Below are 22008 nucleotides of genomic sequence, written 5' to 3' on the forward strand. Positions count from 1 at the left end.
CGGTTACTTTTTTCTCGCTGCTGGGACAAAATACCTGACGCCCAAAATTAAGGAAGGAAAGGTTTATTTTGCTTACAGTTTGTGGAGGTTTCAATCCGTACTTGGCATATTATAAAGCAGAGTGGCACATGGCAGAGGGCTGCATCTCAGGACGGCAGCCACAGCTAAGCTGCAAGCACACACCAGGGCAGAATGGAGGAGGAATAGCCTCAAGCAGCTTCTTCTTCTCCCTTACATATGCAAGCTATCCACCCCAGGGTGGGTGTAGCTCTCACACCCACAATCATTCAACTCTAGTAGCCTGCCCATGGGCCGCAGGAGGCTTTGGGGGGACACACAGACAAAAACCATAACAGGCTGAAAGTTTACTATGTTATTAGGTAGTTCATAGAATGTGCTTTTATTTTTTTGATTTTTTTTCTCTAAGAAACTTGAGAACTATAATTTCTAAGATGAGACTGTGGTTGTCTTTTTTGAGAAGAATGCTGCTGCAGAGCTAGAAAGTCCATCTCTTCACACTTTATCAGGATATATGATGTCAACACGTCCCATCACCTCATTAACTTTAGGTACATGAGTAGGTAGTGTTTGCCATTTTCCTCTGTTGTAAATTTATAGTTATTCCTCATCCATACTAATATTTTACTATTATTATATAAATTACTAGCTTATGTTCTGCTTTGTGGATAGACATAACTTTCTTCCAAATAATACCATGCTATTAGTAATGTATTTATTTCCCTATTGTTAAACAGTTCAAAAGCTCTTATAGACTAGAGAAACAAGGCTAGACTTAACACCAATTAGATTATTTAAACATAGGTGCCAAAGTATTGAACATAGAGATACAGAGATTTTATTCATTTCATAATAATGATTGTAGAATATTCAAAATTAAAGCACATTCAAGCAGTCTATGGATGAGAACACACTGTCGTTAGATTAGAAGACATAAATGATAACTTGAGGCAAATGAATCAAATAAAAAGAATGAATGTGAGTTCCATTACATGATTTGCCTTAAGTCAGAGTATAATTTACAGCACCAGTAGATTCAAATCTACTGTTAACTATTTCAAGATGGGATTCAGAAAAACACACCATGGAAAGGACCAGAAGAAGTTAAACCACTGCAGGCAGAAAGGGCATGTCTCCCTCCCACCTGGGCTCCTCAGCCCCACCTGAGGGTCTTGGGCTTTGGAACTCGGCAATCTCTACATGAGGGGAAACCAGGAAAATAGAAGATATTGAACCTTCTCCTGGCATCCATTTACAGGCTGTCAGTTGCCTCTCATTTATAAAAACTAAAGCTATTTCCCTATGCCAGCCACGGATGCCCTCGAGGCGTCTCCCATAGGGAAATGGTACCTCAGGAGAAGCTGCTCAGTTAACACCTGGGTCGAACTTCAGGTGAGGACAGAAGTGGCTAAGGACTATCCGCAGGTGATTCCGTGGGCGCCACTCCATTTAATGCTTTGACTGGCAATGAAGAATGACTGTCTTCATTGTCAGGATGAAGCATTAGGGAATTTTTATTTGTAATGTTTCTCCTCATGATTAATGGACACAAGAGGAATACAGAGTTAAGGTATAATCCAATTGTGCCACCTTATAATTAATTCTCTGCAAGGGGTTCTCCGTGTAGTTTAGATTTTCTAAACTTTGTTGACACTGTAAATATTGTCTTTTGTGACTTAACTGTCGCCTTACCTCTTGATTCCTCTCAAATCTGTTCTCTGGGCTCATTCCTGCTAATTCCCTTGTCTCATTCCCCCTCTGCTCACGTGGCTTAGTGTTTTCTTTGGTTTTCTACTTAGGTATAATTTACCAACCTGGGGAAACATTTTTGTGATTCGTGCCTCTCCCTACATACACTCAGATCACATGTATGCTACTGGATTATAGAGAATTCTGTTCCTTCTGGTATTATTTGTGTACTTCTGTGGTACTCTTGATTCCACACTCCACCCATCCGAGGTATTCCAAGAGTCCTTACTATCACCAGAGACAACAAGTCACTCTCTTGAGAGTTCCTGGCCCTGTTCTTGGGCCATTCACAGGGAAACCATACATGGGATCAACCTCAGGATTATCTGGCTCTCTCTGCCTCTGGTTCTGGCACCCAAGTAGGCATTAAAGGGACTGACTCATCCAATTCAGAATTGCTGCACTCTCTTTGAGAACTTCAAATAATGTCAAGCAAGAGCCAAAATCCTTCAGAGAATACCTGCTCCTTTCTTTCATCTCATGGTCTATTTCAAGGCAATATTTCCTTTCACTGCTCTTCCCGCTGAAAATGTCTGCTCCAGCAGAGCACCTGCACGCATCCTGCCATCCACACTCAAGTGGCACCAGTTCACAGTCTCCTTGCCTGGCCGCCTCTTCCTTCAGCCTTGTTGACCACAAGTTTCCATTCCAAAATCATATGCCTGCCCGGGATGTCTCCAGATGAAGCAAGGGCAATATGACCTGGTTTCTCCTGGGTGAGCAACCCAAACTATAAATAAAGGATAGAGTAACAACTAATAACAAGTAGGCAGCTAGATCTTTCTCAAATAGTGAGAGGATGAAGAGATGAAGTGAGAAGGAGAGGGAAGGGAAAAGGATGAAAAAGGAATTCAGAAGAGTTGTGGACACAAACCAATGCCCTGTTGAGGAGTGGAATCAGTGTGTACTGCAAGCATGGACCATAAAGATGTGTAGGACTTGATGGTAATTATCAGCCATGCTTGGCTGGGGAAAGATGTGCTAACAGAATTGTGAGAGTGAGTTTGTGACTTAATAAGAAGTCATAATTAGTCGTTCTGTGTCCACGTGCTCCCTGTTCTGGGCTTCCGGCTTTATTTACAGAAAAGGAATTTTCTGTGAATCCCTTGACTCTACATCACCATTCAAAAAGTAGGCATTCAGAAGTGATTGCTGCGTAAGCGGTGTATCATTTTACTTCCAAATATGGCCACTTACCACTCCTAACCTGCTAAAGTGGTGAAAATCATTTCACTTCCAAATGCCACCACTTACCACTAGTAACCTTGGGAAGCCACTGAGAAAAAATGCTACCAGGATGTGGGACAACGGGAATTCTCAGGCACTGCTATTGGCAATGGGAAGTGGTAGAGCTAGCTTGGGTGCAATTTAGTGACTTCTTCCATAATGCAACGTGCCCTGCTTCTATGATCCATTACTTCTGTTCCTTGATATTTATCCAATTGTGCTGGCAACACAGGCCTACCCCAAAGCTGTACCTGGCTGTTTTGATGGTGGGGGAAGCTTTCCACGCCAATGGGCAGCAAGTGCAAGGGAATGCTATTAGGTTCTGCACAAGCTTCCCTTTGAAATTGAAATTGGGGGTCTGGGGATTTAGCTCAGCGGCAAAAGCGCCTGCCTGGCAAGCACAAGGTTGTAAGTTCGGTTCCCGGTACCGGAGAAAAACCAAAAAAAAAAAAAAAAAGAAATTGAAATTGGTCTGAAGAGTCTAGAAAGCAGTATCAATTAAGTATCCTCCCAAATATCTATTACTCCCAGGAAGTGTAAGCATCTTTTAACTTCCTACATCCCTTGCTACAGAGCATCGTGTTTGTTGTACTGCTGAGGAATGGCTGCATTCGTAATTTCATGGAGACAGGAACACTACCTGTTCCAAAGTCCTATATGAAGTATTTACATCAAGTTCGTCCTGTACAACCATAACTTTGGAAATAAATCTGTACCTTTGTCATTCCTATTTCTTCATTCTTGCCATATTCTCTTCTCACATTCTACTCCCGTACTGTTCAGTTAAATGGGTAAAGGTGGAAAATTTTAAAGTAACTGCGTTTTACCATATTTTTAAAGATCCCATTTCATATTACTTGAGTTTGACAAGAAGAGGAAAAGAACTGAAGGTAAGCAGGTTACAAAAGCAGGCTTTTCTGACCTTATGAAATTTGTATTATGTGGTGGAGGGAGGATGTTTGTGTGTTTAATAAAATGTCAATCTTTGATCGGGTGAATTCTGGTCTAGAGAGAAGAAGAATGATTTGGGCTCTTGGGTGTTTGCACAGGAGACCAAAGCCTGGGAGTGGAGAGAGTAGGGTTTCAGAGCTCCGAGGAACAGCAGAGCAAGAGAGAAGAGACGGGCACAGTAAAAGGAGGGTTGAAGAGACAGCGCTCATTAGAGTCAGAGAGGGCTACACCTCACGCGCTCTGCGATTTTGGAGAGGAAGAAGCAGAAGGAGAGAAGGAAGAATATTAAGACACAATTAAGGAAGGCAATTGAATATTTTTCAAGTTTTCTTACTGGCCATGATTTATGTTTGTTAACATATTAATAATTTCTGCCAGTTATTCTCCATAAACGTTACATCATGCTACAATGGCACAATCCCATCCTTTGCTTTTTTCTAGGAAAATATGAGATTTTTTTCTTTAAGTGAACAGTGCATAAACAATCAATGTAGGCCAGATGTTTGGTTAATCTATGCTGGTATGGCCAGTGCTTATATCCGGCATCATGTTTGATAAAGTTTTGCCTGGCTTCTCCAGGATTTAAAAAGAGACAAAACAATTTTTTTTTTTTTAAATCAGCAAATGCTTCACTTTTTCCTTCTAAATAGAAATGAAGTATTTTATCTATTTCATGAGTAGTTTTTATTTAGGCCATGGAGCTTAACCATTTAGCACAATTTGGGCAACTAAGCAAGTTTATTGAACAAATATTTCAGACAGATATAGGTCAAAGTAAGATAGATTAGTAGAGAAAATTAGCTCATTAAATTCAAGCAGTGCTGAACTACTAAAATCTAGGAAGGAAAGTATTCACGGATACATCAAGCAAACAAAAAGGATAGAAATCAAACAGCTGCCAACCCTCCTTCTCTGTGTCTCCCCTGTTAGGTCTATTATTCTTCTGTAGAGTAGACCAACTCCTTCTGCTGGTGGTGAAACCACACAAGTGGCCACTCTCAGAACTCTCTCTGGGAAGTTTTCACTGCTCAGAAAAGTAAATGCTCTTTTCTAAATCTCCCTAAAGCATACAAAAGACAGATTTTTTTATTACACACACTCTGAAGGATAAATTAGTTGTGGCCAGAAAACTGGGGTCAACCTAGTGCAACTGACACCTTTAGTTGGTGCAAAGGAAGAAGGGGTTCCTGAGAAGGGAGTGGTTATGGAACCCGTGTGAATTCCCGAAGCTCAGCACACTGACTCCAAGCACTCACAGCCCCAGAGAGCTCCTGAAGGAAACACTTGACATCTTGAGCTATTCAGAATTTCTCCTTCCAATTCCTTCTTTGTGTGTTTGTTTCAAATGGTTGAAAAATATTCTATGGTTAGATGCTTAAAGTGTCATACATCAGGAGCAAAGAGTCAGAGATGGAGTTAGATACTACACTTCAGCCTCATTTTATAGAATACAAAACTAGTTTGTAACATCCCTTGCTTCTTCAAAGTGTTTTCAAGCTCTGCATTCAGAAGCATCAATACCAGTTTGGGAAACTGCAGGACGGCAGCCATCCTTGGAATATAACCCAAGTCATTTGAAATTCAAAATATTACACAACCCAGACAGAAGCTTCTCGGGAAGGGTTCTAAATTTCCATCATCTGGATACACAGATGTTCTACTATTTTGTTGGTTTTCTTAATTCACTTAGCATGTGAAACACTTAATCTTATTGACTAGATAGTTTTTGAACAGTTTCAGAGCAACAGCCCTAAGAAGTCCTTGCAAAATCTGTCTGGTTGAAACACTTAAACAAACTGACTATTATGAATGATGTTGAATGCAAAGTGTCCAGGTGGTCCAAGCCATTTGTTACGAGCTCATGCTTATTGTCATTTGTATTACTACCTAGATTATAAAGAAATACACGATGAACTCTCATTGTTTTGGTTGTTACTGTTATTCGTCTATGTTATTATGACCAGACACTGATCTTATTGAAAATATCTTTGCTGCAGGACTCAGATTTTGTTGGTGACAGCATTGAGTTTAATTAGTAGGACTGTCTATAAGAGAAATGTGGGATTTTGTTCTACTTATACTGGTGCATGTATGCTATCCCTCCCAGCATCCTTGGTTACTTTTCTTACTGGTAAAGTTGATTTACGGGAAGCACATTGTCAGCACCCTTAGAGCAGCCAAGTGGTTCTTCTGAACTAGGATCATACTCAAAATTACGTTTTCAGAAAATCATTTTGGCAACAATGACAAGGTGCAATGCAGAGGATGTTAACCTTCCAGGAACTTTCTGACAGTTTACTAAGGTGATATGGACCAATACAACAGGTGAGGGTCAGCACAGGATTCTCAAGGTCGAATACCTCAGATAGTGTGTGATGAACTAGAGAGTTAGTACAACGTACTAAAGGTTGTACAGATGGAAGAGTGAGTGGTTCTTAATCATAACTGCAGTTGGAATTATCTCTTCAGCTTTCATCAAACATGTGTGTCCTAGTTTCACCCGGATGCATTGAGTCAGAATCTATAATATGGGATTTAGGCATAGCATTACTTAAAAGCTCCCTAAGTGATCCTAAAGGATAATACAGCTTGGGAATCTCTGAGAAAGAAGAAGATAGTTAGGCTAATCTTTAAAATGTACGTAGTTTGAAATGCCATTTGCTGAGAAAGGGGCATATAAAAATTAACAAGTTTGGAGTTATAGGACAGAAAGAATTACTTTTGTGTGTGTATTACAACATTTTGAGCTTAAGGTAAAGGAGCTGTGATGGTCATTCCTGAGAGGAAGCCAGGTCTTTTTCTCTGGATCTCAGAATGGTAGTGTGAATTAACAACTTATGTTTGTGCATAAAGGAGAGTTAATGCCACAGGGAAAGATAAGCTCTCCCCAGGAAACCGAGAGTGATGTTCATTGAAAAATAAAGTCACAAGCTGATGCAACACCAAAATCGGGGAAGGAAAATGAGGGGAAATGTGCTCCATTATTGGATGTACAGGAAGACAGACAATGGGTCACTTTGGTATATATCCGTGAAGGAGACTGTGTTAGCAGGCAGTGATTTGATCCAGCCATTGGCTCTAGCACTACATACCAGGGAAAATTGGAAATGCAAAGAGCAAAGTGGCCCTAAACCAGAAGCAGATGAATGCATCTGAGTGGAGCTGCAAAGACACCCTTCCTCCCTCCCTCCAGATCAATTTGATGGCAAACAGAAAATTAATCTTCGGGAAGCAGAGACCCCATCCACGTTCCCAGTTTGACCAAGCTAAAGCTTTTCGTATTGTTCCAGAATTTCTAACATTTTAAATTCCATAAATTAATTAACTTGCTTTGAATAGTTGAACAATAATTAAATCCTAATGTCCTTCCTATTGGGAAGCATATAATCATAGAGTAAAGAGGATTGCTTTGTATCCTTCCTTACTTGCACCCAGGGAAATAAAACCAAACTGCATCTCACAGCCAAAGCGTATTTTGGCAGAGCCTTTTAGGATGGTAAAATACAGAAGTTATTCTAGCCTTTGGAATTTAAATATGTAATTTTGCTAATTAGGAAACTGACACCTATGCTATTCTTAACATTTTAACATTAATTCAATAACTGGTAAGAAATGACCTTTATCAAGTAAATATGTTTAGGAAGAACAATGGTATTATTAAATTTAAATAGATGCATTTCAATGTATTGTACACTTTAAAAAACCATTTGATCTGTAATCCTCATATTGGAATTTTTCATCAGACTTGGTTATCATATCAATACTTCAGTTGTCCCTCAGGCAAATGGCAGGACGTACAAGGAGGATGCACTGCCCCTTTTTCTTCTCTGGAACTTTTGTTGGTCCTTCCAAGATATTGAGTCTGAATCCTAACTCTGACCTTCAATCTTTAGTGTGAGCTTGGGCAAGTCATATAGCCCCATCATCAGGAGAATAAGCATGGTAGAATTACAAGAATGTGTGGTTTCCATGTAAAATGTTGACCAGAGCCTTTCAGAGATAATCAACAATATGTGCTCTTTTCATTGTAGTCAAAAGTGGCTGTATTTGTTCCCTAGAATCTCAAATCCTTCATTTCCCATTATAATGAATGTTAAAAGCCTCATGTGGAACATGAACTAGCTGAGGAATACATTTTCTAAGAAGAGGGTTATTTCATTGTTGCTTTGAGTGAATCTTTGCATCAGGTACAGGTCAACTCAAGTATATTTCTCCAGTCTCTGTCCTGTCCTACCTGATAATCTTGTCCAACTTAGTATATCTAAAAATATGTTGGCTTTGACTTTCTTTCTGATTCAGCACTTTGTGGGATTATAATAATTTCCCTTTCTCCCTCCTTCCCTTAAAAATGTCATCTTGCCATGTATAATCAACTTGCATAGTAAAGGAGCCTCCGTATATGTGTTTAAATTGTGGATTCGTAAACCAGGGGATCCTCTTGGTTTGTCCAGGTAAACCCAGGACAATCCAATACTATCCATTTTCATTTATTTTTAGCTTTCGTATTACAGAGGTACGAGAGGGAGTTAATTCCAGAAGAGGAGAGACAATGTGAATTCAGAAGTGAGAATGGAGTGATGGGGCCACAAAGCAAAGGAAGCTGGCAGACACCAGGTATAGGGACAAGGGAGACATGAACCTGCACGTGCCCTGCAGAGGGTGACTGTGCACACCTTGCTTTAATCTGCAAGTCTGATTTCACATTTCCGCTTGCCAGATATCTGGGTAAATGAATTGGCGTTGTTTTGAGCTACTGACACTTTAGTGGTGAGTCATGGGTGCCACAGGAAGCTAAAACAACTATTTATCATCAAGAGCAAGCTGAGCCCTACTCCATGAGCATCTCCTCAGAGAAAGCTCCCACAGAACAGACATTTCATGTGAAAGACTGAGGCAGCTAAATGCCCTCAGATTTCCAACAGGAGCTCTGGAAGCCAGAAGACAATAAAATCATGTTGGAAAGTTCTAAAGAAAATAATTTTTAGAGAAACAATCAATTATGTTGGTAGAATGAATGTATTTTAAGACCTGAAAAAAATCAAAATGTTTCCTACATACTCTCCTGCTCTTATAAATGCACTGTAAGATGAGTTTTACTCTAATGAAGAAATGTTTCAAGAAGGAAGACTGCAAAATCAGGAGGCACCTGGTAGATTCCTAAAAATCCCATGAAGGGATATTCCAGGATAAGAGACATACACAGGTGAAGAGAGGAATTGATCCAGGTTGAAAAAATAAAAAATCTCCAGAAGAAATTCCTTCAAGAAGATGACCAATCTAGTACATATGTGAATGATTGTCTTAAGAGGTGAGTACAATTACCAAAATATAAAGAGGAGATTAAATGTAAACAGTATACTCCATGAAAAGCACACACACATATATACATGGATTATGCCACATTTATATTATACATATATATGAAGGTTAATTTTAATTAATTATATTATTTAAATATAAATAGCAAACATAATCATGTAAATACTGAATACTAATCTTATCACATTCATACATGTTTTTAATACAAGATAGGGCAGGGCTAGAAGAAAGAACAAAATGATCAATTTAGAATATATATTATGTCTATATAAAGATGTAAAGCAAAGGAGTATCACTTCATTATTTTAATAATTTAGGAAAAAAAATAAATGTGTTCAGCAAAATCGTTAGAAATGAGGCAGGAGGGAGGCTACATTTGGTATCTGTTTTATATTGAGCAACCCAGTAAACATGTTAACATTTTAAACTATGTGACATATGTAAGTATGATAGTAATGAAAATATAAAAACATAAAACAAAATTTTTAAGAAGAATGAAGCTAATTATAAATAGGTATGTGTCTGTCAACAACTAATGAAACATTTGTGGAAAGAAATGTTTTAAATTTTAAGAATAAAGTGATAATAATAAAAAATGTTTTTGTTGTGATAAAAATGTAAAATTTCCCCCAGATTTATCTGAAATTACTTTAATGCCATTTTATGCAACTGGGGTGAAATTATAACAAACTAACTGTAACTTAAGAAAGTTTAATTTATCAATAAATAATTTGTTATCATATATAAAGCAATTTTGAAAGAGAGTGCCAAAGTCAGGACATACTTCATAAAATATAGACAGTGGCGTAAAAGTAAAGTAAGTTTGAAAAATGTTATGTAGTCTAGTAAGTAATAATAACAGAGTTTATTTCTTATAACAGAGTTTATTTCTTATTCTTTAAAATTTTAGCATGATTTTGTGCAATGTTAACATTAGAAGAAATTGATACTTTGGGTGGGTGTGAGTGCCTGCATGTTTGTATGTGCCTGAGGAGTTTTTACTAGTTTTTCATTTTATAACTCTTAAATTAGTTCAAAATTAAACTTAGAAAAGACAAAGTAGTGAATTGATTAAAGCACAAAAAGATGGCTCACAGTCTTAAAATTTTGGCGATGAGCTACAGCTTGGTATAAGTTAAGTGACTTTGGTCCTCAGGAAGGGACAAATAAAATTTGGCTCACTGTTTAGTGAAAAAAAATGTATCCTACCTCACACCATACAAAAGAACATTTATTATTTTTATTTATTTATTTGTTTCTTTGAAGAGAACAATGACTTACTTCCTTGTTTTGCCAATCAGAAGTTTTGCCATTCAGGAAGACTGAGAAGTTTGTTTTTTAGGGATCAGTCAAAGACACCAAATCCCATATCCTCACCTGACTCTTCTGACTTGACTTTTCCTTGGCTAGGTCATCCACAACAGCAGAAGCAGTAGTGGTGGCAGCAGCGACAGGGTCAGCAGCCACAAATACAAATGGATCGGCCAAGAAGACCTGGAGCTTTTCAGCAAGTGGGAAGGTGTGACCAGTCTCTACAGACAAAGCCAGGACCCACTTGTACCCACTGATGACAGAATGGGGCACTGATGAAACATCTGAGTAACTAAGCAGCAGACACAAACTGGCAACACTGCGGACACCACCCAGAAAGTGAGAGCATAGAGTTTCCTCTGGGAAGTCAAGCACTTAGAACTGTAGATGCTGCCATTTTCAAACACCTGCTGCGTGATCGGTCCTAACGAGAATGTGGAGGCATTCAGCATCTTCAGCAAGTGGCTTCGCTCACTTCACTTTGTCTCCAGTCTTAATTAGCTGCACATCCCTTAGGATTTTAATGGTGCCCTTGGAGATTTTAGTGGTGATGCCCAAAGCCTGGATGAAAGAGGTCTTCTCAAGCTCCAGACCGGACAGTATTCTAGGCCAGCACAGGGACCTCATGTGGTGTAATGGAAGCAGCATGGCAGCAGCCGGCTCCTTACTGGCCAGCAGCATACTCCTGATCTCAGTGAGGTCCTCCTTGGTGAACCCAAAGCCAACATTCCCCCTGATATGAGGCAACAGCTTCTCCAGTGCTGGATTGATTTCTTGATGCCCTCAGTGTTCTTGGCCATCAAAGTGTCTTTCCCAGCATGGTGTTACTGCACATCAGCCCCATTGCTTTCCCTGCTGGGGACGTGCAGGTCTACCGCATGCATCTGCCTGGGCCCATGCTGTCTGCTCCCCCAGTGAAGCACTTCAGATAATCATGCAACAGGCACCTGAATAGAGCAAAAATAAATTAAAAGAATTAAATGTCTAAATATTAAAGAAAAAAATTATTTCAATAGACAAAAATATGAAGTTAGTTTGGGAAACTACATGCAGGAATATCTCAGTTTTTTCAACACAACCTATAAAAGGCGCAAATAGATATTTCAAAACTCAAGGACGCAGGTTAGTGAACAAGCACAAAAATAGATCCATATGGTTGGAGAAAAGCTAGCAACACATGCAATTTATACAATAGTTATAGATTTAAAATAATATCACATAGAAAGGTAATAGTAATGCAGAATACTAACTCGAGAAGATTAATATAAATATGAGCAGTTAATATTAAGTAATTTCAGTGAGAGAAAATTGAGGGTGTAGGAGATACTCCATGAAAAATAGTCATCTGTGTTACTAATTTCAGATACATAAGTCATAAGGATGACATGAGTTTAAAACTGTAACATTTAAATAAAATAAATAGGGAAAATATAAACTTGCTACCAAAATATGAAGGAATCAAAAGCATGCAATACTAATGAAAATACAATTCAAAATATATTTTTAAAAATATTAAATACATTAATACGGTAAAGGACACACTGCCACTCATCATCCCCAAAGTATTTCCCCCTGTTTAAAATACGCTTATCACATTATTCTTGCAACTTTCTGAAAATTTGGACTTTCTGTTTTGTGCATGTCTTTAAATTGAACACTCCTGGCTGTCCCTATGTCCTGGATGGTTTCAAAAGGTTTCCATTTCATGTTAATTTGACCTTGGGAAGAGCCAGGAGTGACAGTGACAGATTTCACATGGTAGATGAGGACTCACCATAATCTTTTTACAACCCTGCCTTTTCATCGCATGGCCCTTGACAGCAGGATTCACTGTATTTGTGACCACAGCTCCTAAAGACTCTCAAATGAAGACTTCTAGAACTCTTCAGAAGGTGGCAAGAATGATGGCCTATGCATAATCAAAGTATGGGGAGTACTGTATTTTGAGGAGATTAATGTCATTGCATCTTTCACTGAAATAACTTTTCAAATTTAAACACATCTAATTTTTTGTTTAGCTCTTTTGTGTAACACAACTATACTTAGAGTGATCTCACAGCATCTCCCTTATGACACAGCCATCTCCATTCTGAATTCCACAGAGGAACATCTTCCAGAGGCTCACAGGATTTATCTATAACAGCATGCATTGCCATGTTTTGCCGGCAAAAAATAAATAATTAAAAATAAAAAAGAACGGATGGAAAAGTAAATTGTATAACAGAAATATATAAATATAAAAAGAGAATAAGGAAAAACTGGATATCCACCAACAACAGAAGTTGTATCATTATATTAACATGTGTAAACACAAGTAGATAGCAAATATAAAAGGTTGTGCCATCACAGAAGTTGGGTGAGAATTATAGCAAAGTCTTTATGTATACTCAAAAGATAAACACAAACTACATCTACAGTTACATAAACTTCATAAATAAATATGTAAATATTATGTTTAAAGGAAAGTTACTGTACAATAAAAAATACCTTAAATGAAGTTATTGTAAATGAAAAGTGAAAAACAATGAGTAAAATAGAAAGGTCTTTCCTTACATGCAACTGAAAATAGCATGCCGTGACATGAATTGCAAAATACATATTTACTACAGTCTTCACCAATATCCAAATAATAGTAATAAGCACACCTGCTACGACTGAATAGTCAACAACATGCGGTATTTTACTATTGTTGATGAGGAGTTAACCATAAAATGATCAGCTTATAAAATATTATTTCTTAGAGTATGAATGGTTATAAATTTTAAATCAGTAAATGTGTTCATACTTAAAAGTGTGATTACAATTAAGACACATATATATGAAGTTTTAGTTTGTCATACACTTGACTAAACTAACAAAATACATTTGTTGGACATTAAGCTCTTTAGAGATAATTGTCCCTGAGAATGGTAGGAGAGGGTTTCAAAGAGCCTTCCCCCAACTGAGCAGGGCGTGAAGCGTCACAGAGGAGAATGACTTAGAGCAAAACTGAGAAGTTTCAGAGAAATCATTGGATGAGATGGGCTTTTAACATGAAGATAACCAGTAATTGATTTCACAAGAGTGGGAAGTGTGAAAACTAAATATTTAAAACAACTTGGCAGACTGAAGTGTAGAAAGCGTCTTACGATGTATGTGCAAACTTGAACACAATTAACACGAAATCATTAACCCCCTATTCCACTTGGGGTTGCTTTACTATTTGTCAGAAAAACTCTTAGTAGTTGACTCTCCAAATTCTGTCCTCTTCAAGTTTCTTGTCCTAGATTATTTTATCTATTTCTATGGCCTTTGGCCATCCATACTCACTGTCTAGTCTTTTCATTTATTATGTAATTTATTTGTATTCATATACCGTTGGCCAATATTCCCTAGAATTAATTTCTTTTCAAACCAATTACTATATACAACCAGTTATTGTCTTTTTTGTTTGCTTGTTTGTTTTGTTTTTCTTCCAGTACCAGGAATTGAACTCATGATCTTGTGCTTGTCAGGCAGGCGCTTTGCTGCTGAGCCAAATCCCCAGCACTACAACCAGTTATTTTAATTACAAAATCTTAGTTCAGTGTTTTTATCTTAACAAAGAAATATTGGCAATACTTGACAATTTTCTTGACTAGCAGACTTAAGTTTTATAAATTTTATAATGCTTTGTAAGGTGATTGTTAATACAGTTTAAATGGAATCTATATACAATTTACTATATTACATAAAGAGTTATTCTATGATTGCCTATAAAATATGAATTATTTTTAAATATTGACTTTAACATTTTCTTCATTGGACAGAAATGTATATGTTGTATATTAGCATCATCAAATAGAATTTGATATTAAATTGGACATTTACATTAAGAGGTAAATGTTAATAATATCTCCTAAGCCTATTCTGGTTGATGAGAAACAAATTTCCTCTGTTATTCTTTTTCCTGTAATTCCTTTTTATATTGTTTTTTTATTTTAAAAATAGAACAAAAACATATTAACAAACAGACATCCATTTACAAAATAGCACAAAAACAATACAAGCAATACTGAATTACAGACAAGGTGACAGGAAATTAACCATGATTTTTGTATTATGTATTGATATCGTCAAAGTGGTTTTTCCTATAATTCTAAGTGTTTACTGTATTTGGTATGGTCTGAATATAATTTACATATACAATTTATTGTTAAGTTTTACATACTTTTTCTATTATTCAAAAGTCTTTTGGTGATGTCGGTGAAATTATATTCACATATCCTTCTCATATCATAAACTTACTTTGATTTTATGATCTTTTTTGGGCTTTATTAGCAAAATTTGGTGATAATTTTGAACTTCTATTCTTTGATGTCAAAAATACCTGCCGTGTATTACTGAGCCTATTAATCTTAGCACTTTCCTTGATGTGAGTTTAATTTGGCTTTAGTTTTAAAATATTCATCTCTATTTTCTTAAATAGAAGTGGGTTTTTTTCAGTTAAAGAAGACAATTTTTTTTAGGGTATTTACTATAACATTATTGAGAAACAGAGGTAGTAGAAAACTTTCTTCCAAGACCAGTTCTTTAAAAGATAGGCATGGTTCATCTTAAGAAAGATAATTTTCTATGAGTAATAAAATTTGACGAAGAAATTTGACAAGCAAGCACCCTGTCCCTTTCAAAATATAAATAATCTAACAGTAAAGCTGAGGAATTTTTAAAATTGTATGTAATGAGTTTTGTTGTTATTGTTTATATACCATACATACCACTTATATACCATAATTCCAACACTCCACAGGCACAAGGAAAAGGGGACGTGTAAATAGTAAATATGAATATTCTTCAATGAAGCAAAGAATTGCTTTCCACACTAAAGGCGAGTTCTGGTGGGAAAGCCCGTGCACGCTCCTATCAAATGGTGCTCGCTGTCAGAGGTGCGGGGACAAAGGAGTCATCCTGGGGTGAGAAGGACGTCGCTAGGAATGGCGACTGAAGTGGAGGCAGCTGCAGGGCGAGGTATGGAAGTCCTGACAGACGCTTTCTTGCCAGGAACTGGCAGTGCTCATTATCAATGCTTATTTCTTTACCAACAGCCTCTTTGAACCACTGTAGACGCCTTAGTGACCCCTGGGCTAGAGTTCCTGACCCTCCGTATGAGAAACATTGAATGCAAACAAGCAAAAATTGCTCAAAGCTATGTTATTTTTTTGAACTAAAGAATGGATTCTGTAGTTAAAAATAGAAGTCTGGATACATATGTCAACACTTACGTGAACGGAAACACTGAGGCTCTTCTTTCAACCCAGCAGCCCTGCTTCACGTAGACAGAGTAACACAATTATAGGGGGTCAGGCAATTGCCAGTGGGGTCCTCCACAGGACATCTCCTCTAACCCACATTATTGTGTTTTTGAAAACGATACCTCTTGTTGCTGCTTTAAAATATCTATATTTAGAATTACACAGAACACAAATTAGTCATAATTTTATTCAGTAATAAAATGTGAATATCTCTTGTTTGTTACTTTTAAGTGAGCACCTCAATATACCAAAAACCTATGTACTTTTGCACTGAATATATAAAAAATGATAAATGAAGTAATGAAAGTTTATGGACAAGATGGAAGTTATTCAGCTGTAGTCTTCTAATAAAAATACTTTTTCTCATTCATTCCAAAAATTACCCAACAGAAAAATAGATTTACACCAAAACTGTGGTTCAAAAGGTAGGTGTGGAAAATGGTTTCGGTGAAGTAAACATGATTTTAGATGGTACACTAATTCACATCAGACATAAGATAATAAATCTGGCATTTTAAATATATACATGTTTGTTCAAATGAAATTTGCAATGCAAGATAATGTATAAGCACTATTCCGAAGTTTTAGTTAGGTAATTATCTTTATATTGGAGATTACCTTTTCTCATTTTAAAATCTTGTACAATGTATCTAATTATAATGCAACCAAACTAGAAGAACTCTATTAAAATATGTTTGGAGAGCCCTCTGCTGTGCTAGTTCATAAAATGAGCCTGAAATTCTGAATTATTTTACTTCAATAATTCATCTACTATGTCACTGAATAATCATTAATGGTATGCTTATATGAGCCTAGACAAAGGGCTACATAAAGAAGATTTTAGATTTTACTCAAAATAACACTGAAGACATGAAATGAATTCTTCCTGTATATGCAATTTCTACTTTACCACCTACTGTGGAGTCCACCAGAAATAAATGGTTTTTCAGTGTCTTAAAATATTTGAAGTGATAATTTTGTAAAAAAAAAAAACAACAACAACAAAAAACATTATAGAATCAGACAACTGAGCTTCCAGATGCAATTAAATTGGCTATTCTTGAGCCGGGGACGTAGGTCAGTGGCATAAACACTTGCCTGGCAAGCCTGAGGTCATGAGTTTGATTTCTGGTACCAAAAAAATAAAAAATAAATAAATTGGGTATTCAAAATAATCACTTTGGAAGACTTATATGCCCTGGCTACTCTTTCTGATAATATCCTGGAGTAGACCGAGATGGAGAATATTCTCTAACTTCAGTGGAACGGTAATTTCAAGGTTGCCTCCAATCCTCAGGTCATTTGTGGTACTTGTCATTTTTCTCTTTTTTAAAATACAGCAAAATACAATTCTTTAGTTCTTTAGAGAACTAAACCTGGTGCTAGGTTCCTATTCAAATCTACCGTCTCAGAAAGCATTTTCCCTTCTTTGGAGTCCAGCTCAGTGATCTTTCTGAAATGCTGCCATATTGTATTTGCTGTTCCCCTCACGCTACGTGGTAATTTTCTGAACCTCTCGGTCAGCTTCCTTATGGAATCCTACCTCCTATCCTGGATTATAAGCCTTCAGATTGCAGAAAACCTTATTATATTTCTAAATACCCCAATACATATGATGTTCCACAAAGTAAAGTGGTAGTTGATCAGACTACTGCATTTGTCCTCATATGTGTAGGGCAAAGAAAATTATAACTCATACTTGGTATTTTAAAGTGGTTCTCAGATGTAATCATCAAATCTTTAATACTAGTAGCCACTGGTTAACAGATGTATCCTGAAAAAAATTGAGAGAAGCTGTAATTTGGAGGTATAAAGTAGACTTAGTATTTCTTCTATGTTTTTCCTTCCTAAATCATTGATTTATATTTAAACCACATATATTTGTTACAAGTGAACACTGTGGCAAAAATCACATGTAGTTCTGGAGATTGGGAGATACACTGCTCACTTGTCTACACAAGCCCCTCCCCCGGGACATTCAGGGATCCATGGAGAGGATAAATTTAGCTCCTAAATTACTATTAATGTTCACCTAATTCACATCTAATTTTGACTTTTAAGACACTTGAGAGACCTATGGCTAATAATTTCTCCCACCACAATTCCAAAGCACTCTATCTCTAACTCTTTATTTATCTTATTGTATTGTAATTATACTTTCTCAAGATAGAGTTTCTCACTGAATACATTTATTTTCAGAAGAGCATGGATTCTTTCCTGACATATACCACACTCAATAAATGCCCAATCAATTAATTATTTGGACACATATCCTAATGTATGATAAAAAATGATGCATATCAATTTGTACAAAATTTGTGAGCAAATATGTAAATTTGTAAAATTACCAAAAATAGATTATAGGAAACGGAAAGACAAGACATTGCAAAGTTAAGCACAGAAAAACTTGCGTTCTTTGGGTTGAGTGATCATATAATTCACATCATTCTAGGAGATGGACAAAAGTCAGGAAGAGAGTCAAACAAAGTCATTGTTGTGTATGGGCAGAGCTACAGTATATTGGATCTAGGTTGCTCCATTTAGTGGCCCTGTTTTTGAAAGACTGGGTACACACTGTTGGGGAATACAAAGGCCACTTTCAACCATGGCTTCAGGGTAGACTGTAGCAAAATAACCTTCTTAGTCTTACTTTACTACACAGGAACTGTTATTGAGAAAATTTCATTCAGGTCTCTGAATGAACCAAAAATAGAATTTTGCTCTTATAAACAATCTGTCAATAAGTTTAACTTAAATATTATACATTAGATATGAGCAAACCAACTCAACAAAGAAATGAGAATACTTACATAGCTAGCTTTGCAGCCAAGGAAATATGCTAATTCAAAAGGGCATTCGTGCATAGTGAATTATATTCTAATTCATTGCAGGATTTCTTTTTCAGCTCTTTTGCTCAGACACCGGCATAATGTTTCTCAAAGAGAAAGAACAGTGCTACTGCTCTTTTCATTTCCAAGAACACCAAACCGTGAGTGCAGAAAAAACAGCTCTCCAACTTCAACCATAGGAACAGGATTGCAAATGTATGGGACCCTGCTACACACAGGGATGCTTATGCTCAGCAGTCAACAGTTCATTCTGATTGTCACCCCAGGAAGATAGAAACACTTCCAGGGAATTTGCTCCACCTCATCTTTCATTGATTATCCTCTTCCATTTCCAACCACAGCCTCTACATTCTGATGACCTTGAGCTTTACCTTTATGCCCTATGCTGGCTAGAAATATACACATTGTCTTAGTGACCATCTCCACCCTTTTGATGGACAGGAATTCATACTACCATCATGCCATCAGACAGCATTCTTCTGTTTTCTATCTTGGTTAATGTCATAAAAAGGTTAATGCAAACATCAACGAGATACTTGCCAGTAATTTTATGATTGATTTATAAATTCAAATTTTACACTCCCTACCGAGCCTGAAACATTTCACTTTTTCCATCTCTGGTGCTTAATTGATTGTCAACTTCAAGGGAAACACCCAGCTGAGTTGAGTCAGCATGGTTCTGGGCATGGAAGACCCACCTGAAGGAGGATTGCTGTTGGAGCAATATAAAAGGAGAATTGGAGGGGGAGATTTCAAGCTGGTTTTCCTTGGAAGAGCTTCCTTGAGGCTGATTTTCCTGAGAAGAGCTCTGGCTGTTCTCCTCAGAGGAGCTCCAACCCTCCCTTTCACCAAGGATAGCTGCTCTTCTTTTCAGAGGAGCTGTGATCTTCACCTTTGCCTTGGGAATCATCTGTCTTTCAGTGCAGCTTCTTCAGCTTACACCACTGACCTTATGTCCTGCCAGGGCAGACTTTTTAGCTTCTAGTGCTGACCCTTCAACCTCCCAGGGCAGACCCTGTGGATTTCCATCTTGTATCCTTTCCTCCCTGATGCATAAACCTAAGGGACATTGCCCTGGGCTCCAGGCCTTTGGCTGGATCCCTCAGATCTCTAATGTGCAGACAAATCTTTGAACTCTTATAGATTTAACTCTGTGGGCACCCATCATAGGTCAGTCTTGTAAATTACTGTGCCCTGCTGAAATCTCACTTAGAGCACGTGCAGTCTTTTGAGGAGCCTTGCCCAGCCCTGTAATCTCTTGTAAGCACTAATACACCAACTTAACTACACCATCTATTAAAGCTATTTCACACAGCACACAAAGTCTTTCATCGTCAGACCCTTGTATTTACCTATTTTATTTTCTTCAATGTCACTTCAAACAAGTTTTGCATGTAAAGGTATAAGATTGTCAATCTACTGCTCATTTATATGCACATAAAAGAAAACATGTTTTGTACACTTGATGAAACATTTGGATGTTCCTTGCTGTCAGTTATCTTTTCATGGTCTTTTTTTTTCAATTTTATTATTGGCTGACATTTTTCCTTCTTTGTAAAGTCCCATTCATCAGGAAATTTTGCCTTCCAGCTACATTCTTCATGAAATTTATTTTCTCCAAATCTATTGAGTGTCTTTTCACTTTGCATATGGGTTGTCCCACATGCAAAATTTTCATTTTCTTTGGTCAGGCATAGCATTCTTTCATTTTATATCATCTGGATTGAAGACTTGGTTACCATGTTCTCTTCATTTCATAGTTTTAGCTTCTTTTAGGAGGCATAACTGTACTGCTGATGTCTGATGGTTTATTGAGGTGAACTGTTAATGATTAAAGGTTTTTTTTTTTCTAGTTTGACCAATTTTGCATGCTTATATCTGGTAATCTGAGCAACTTATGTAAAGTCAACAATTTGCAGCACAACAACCATTGGTGAATTCCTACAATCCTGTCTAGTGAAAGTATGTATTGTCTCTAATGTTCTTTTAAATTATTATTTGCTTATTCCTTTTGGTGGTTTGATCAGTCTTCTTTCCTGTATCTGGTAGTCTGAGGAACTATGTTGAAGATAGCGCTATGTAATATAACAACCACTGGTAATCCCTATCATTTGGTTTTAAACCTCACATCATTTTTATTGTCCTCACTTTGTTTTGTTTGTATTTTGCTATTTTTTTGTACTATTTTCTTTAAAATAAAAAAATAGATTTCCATACAGTATATCTCTGATTTTACACTTTAGCCTTCACACTATTTAATCTATATGAATGCCTGCTTTTTTGTTACAATGTGTATCCATCTTTCCTGTAGAAAACTAAAAAGCATCATCAGCATATATTAAATTTTTACATAACATAGAAGCTATTTTCTAGAGTCCCTAGTTAGTTCTATTGATTTATTTGTGTCTTTCTTCTTTCAAATTCCTCTTACTTCTGCTGCTACAAAATTGTCCCACTCTTCCCCAGCTGAATCCCCTTTCTACAACTGCAATAAAGCTCTGGCACAGTCTTTCTGCTGCAGAGAATGCCCTCTTATGTTAAAGCTTCATCCATCATTTCCAGTCTGTTCCTTTCACTAGAGCTTGCATGAAATCTGTGCAGGATCTCTGTCCTGAGAACCCATAGAACTCCTGGATGGCAAAGCTCATCAGCATGTGCCCTCTTCATGCACAAGAATTTGGTCACAAGGAGCTCCTCAGATTCCTCTTACTCCACACAGTTCCCAGTGGTTTCTCTACATGATCAGTAATCATTTGGTCTAAGCTGAAGCAGCTCCTCCAGGGAAGCAGCATTCAGGCATGTCTTTCTGGTGGCCCAGATCTCCAGCTCTCAGCCTGGGATTTGCACTGTGGCTTCAGTTATGAGTTCAAGAAAATCACTGACGTTCAGAATGACCAGTTTTCCCCATGTAGAAACCAACAGAATGATTTCTAAATCCTGCATATGTCATAATTGAAGCTGAAAGTTTCATGAATTTTCTTGAACAAAAATTTGCCTGCACCTACTTTTTGAACTTTAACCTTTTGCTTAAGCTTACATCAGAATCAAACAATTAAATAAATGGATGGCAGGTGATGAGGACTTACTGTCTCACTGTTGACCATTTATAGATACACAAATTGAACAGGCTTGGGGAAAATGAAAATTTTTAGGGGAAGAGCATACAAAAAATGACCCTGGAGTAGTTTGGACTATTATTAAATAAGGAAGTACAAGAACCAAAACACATTTTGAAGGGAATTCATCATGAGGACACAGAAACCTAATAAATGTTTACTCAAATACCAAAAGAAGGGGCTGGGGATTTAGCTCAG

At 37.1% G+C, this 22008-nt stretch overlaps 1 pseudogene; it reads right to left on the minus strand.

Annotated features, from left to right (window-relative positions):
• Nucleotides 1-10609: 10609 nt before the first annotated feature.
• The window catches only part of LOC102017188, a 27196-nt pseudogene continuing 15797 nt past the window's right edge, over nt 10610-22008 (minus strand).

The sequence above is a fragment of the Chinchilla lanigera genome, unplaced genomic scaffold (assembly GCF_000276665.1).
Source record: "Chinchilla lanigera isolate Chin_1 unplaced genomic scaffold, ChiLan1.0 scaffold00003, whole genome shotgun sequence".
NCBI classification, from domain to species: Eukaryota; Metazoa; Chordata; class Mammalia; order Rodentia; family Chinchillidae; genus Chinchilla; species Chinchilla lanigera.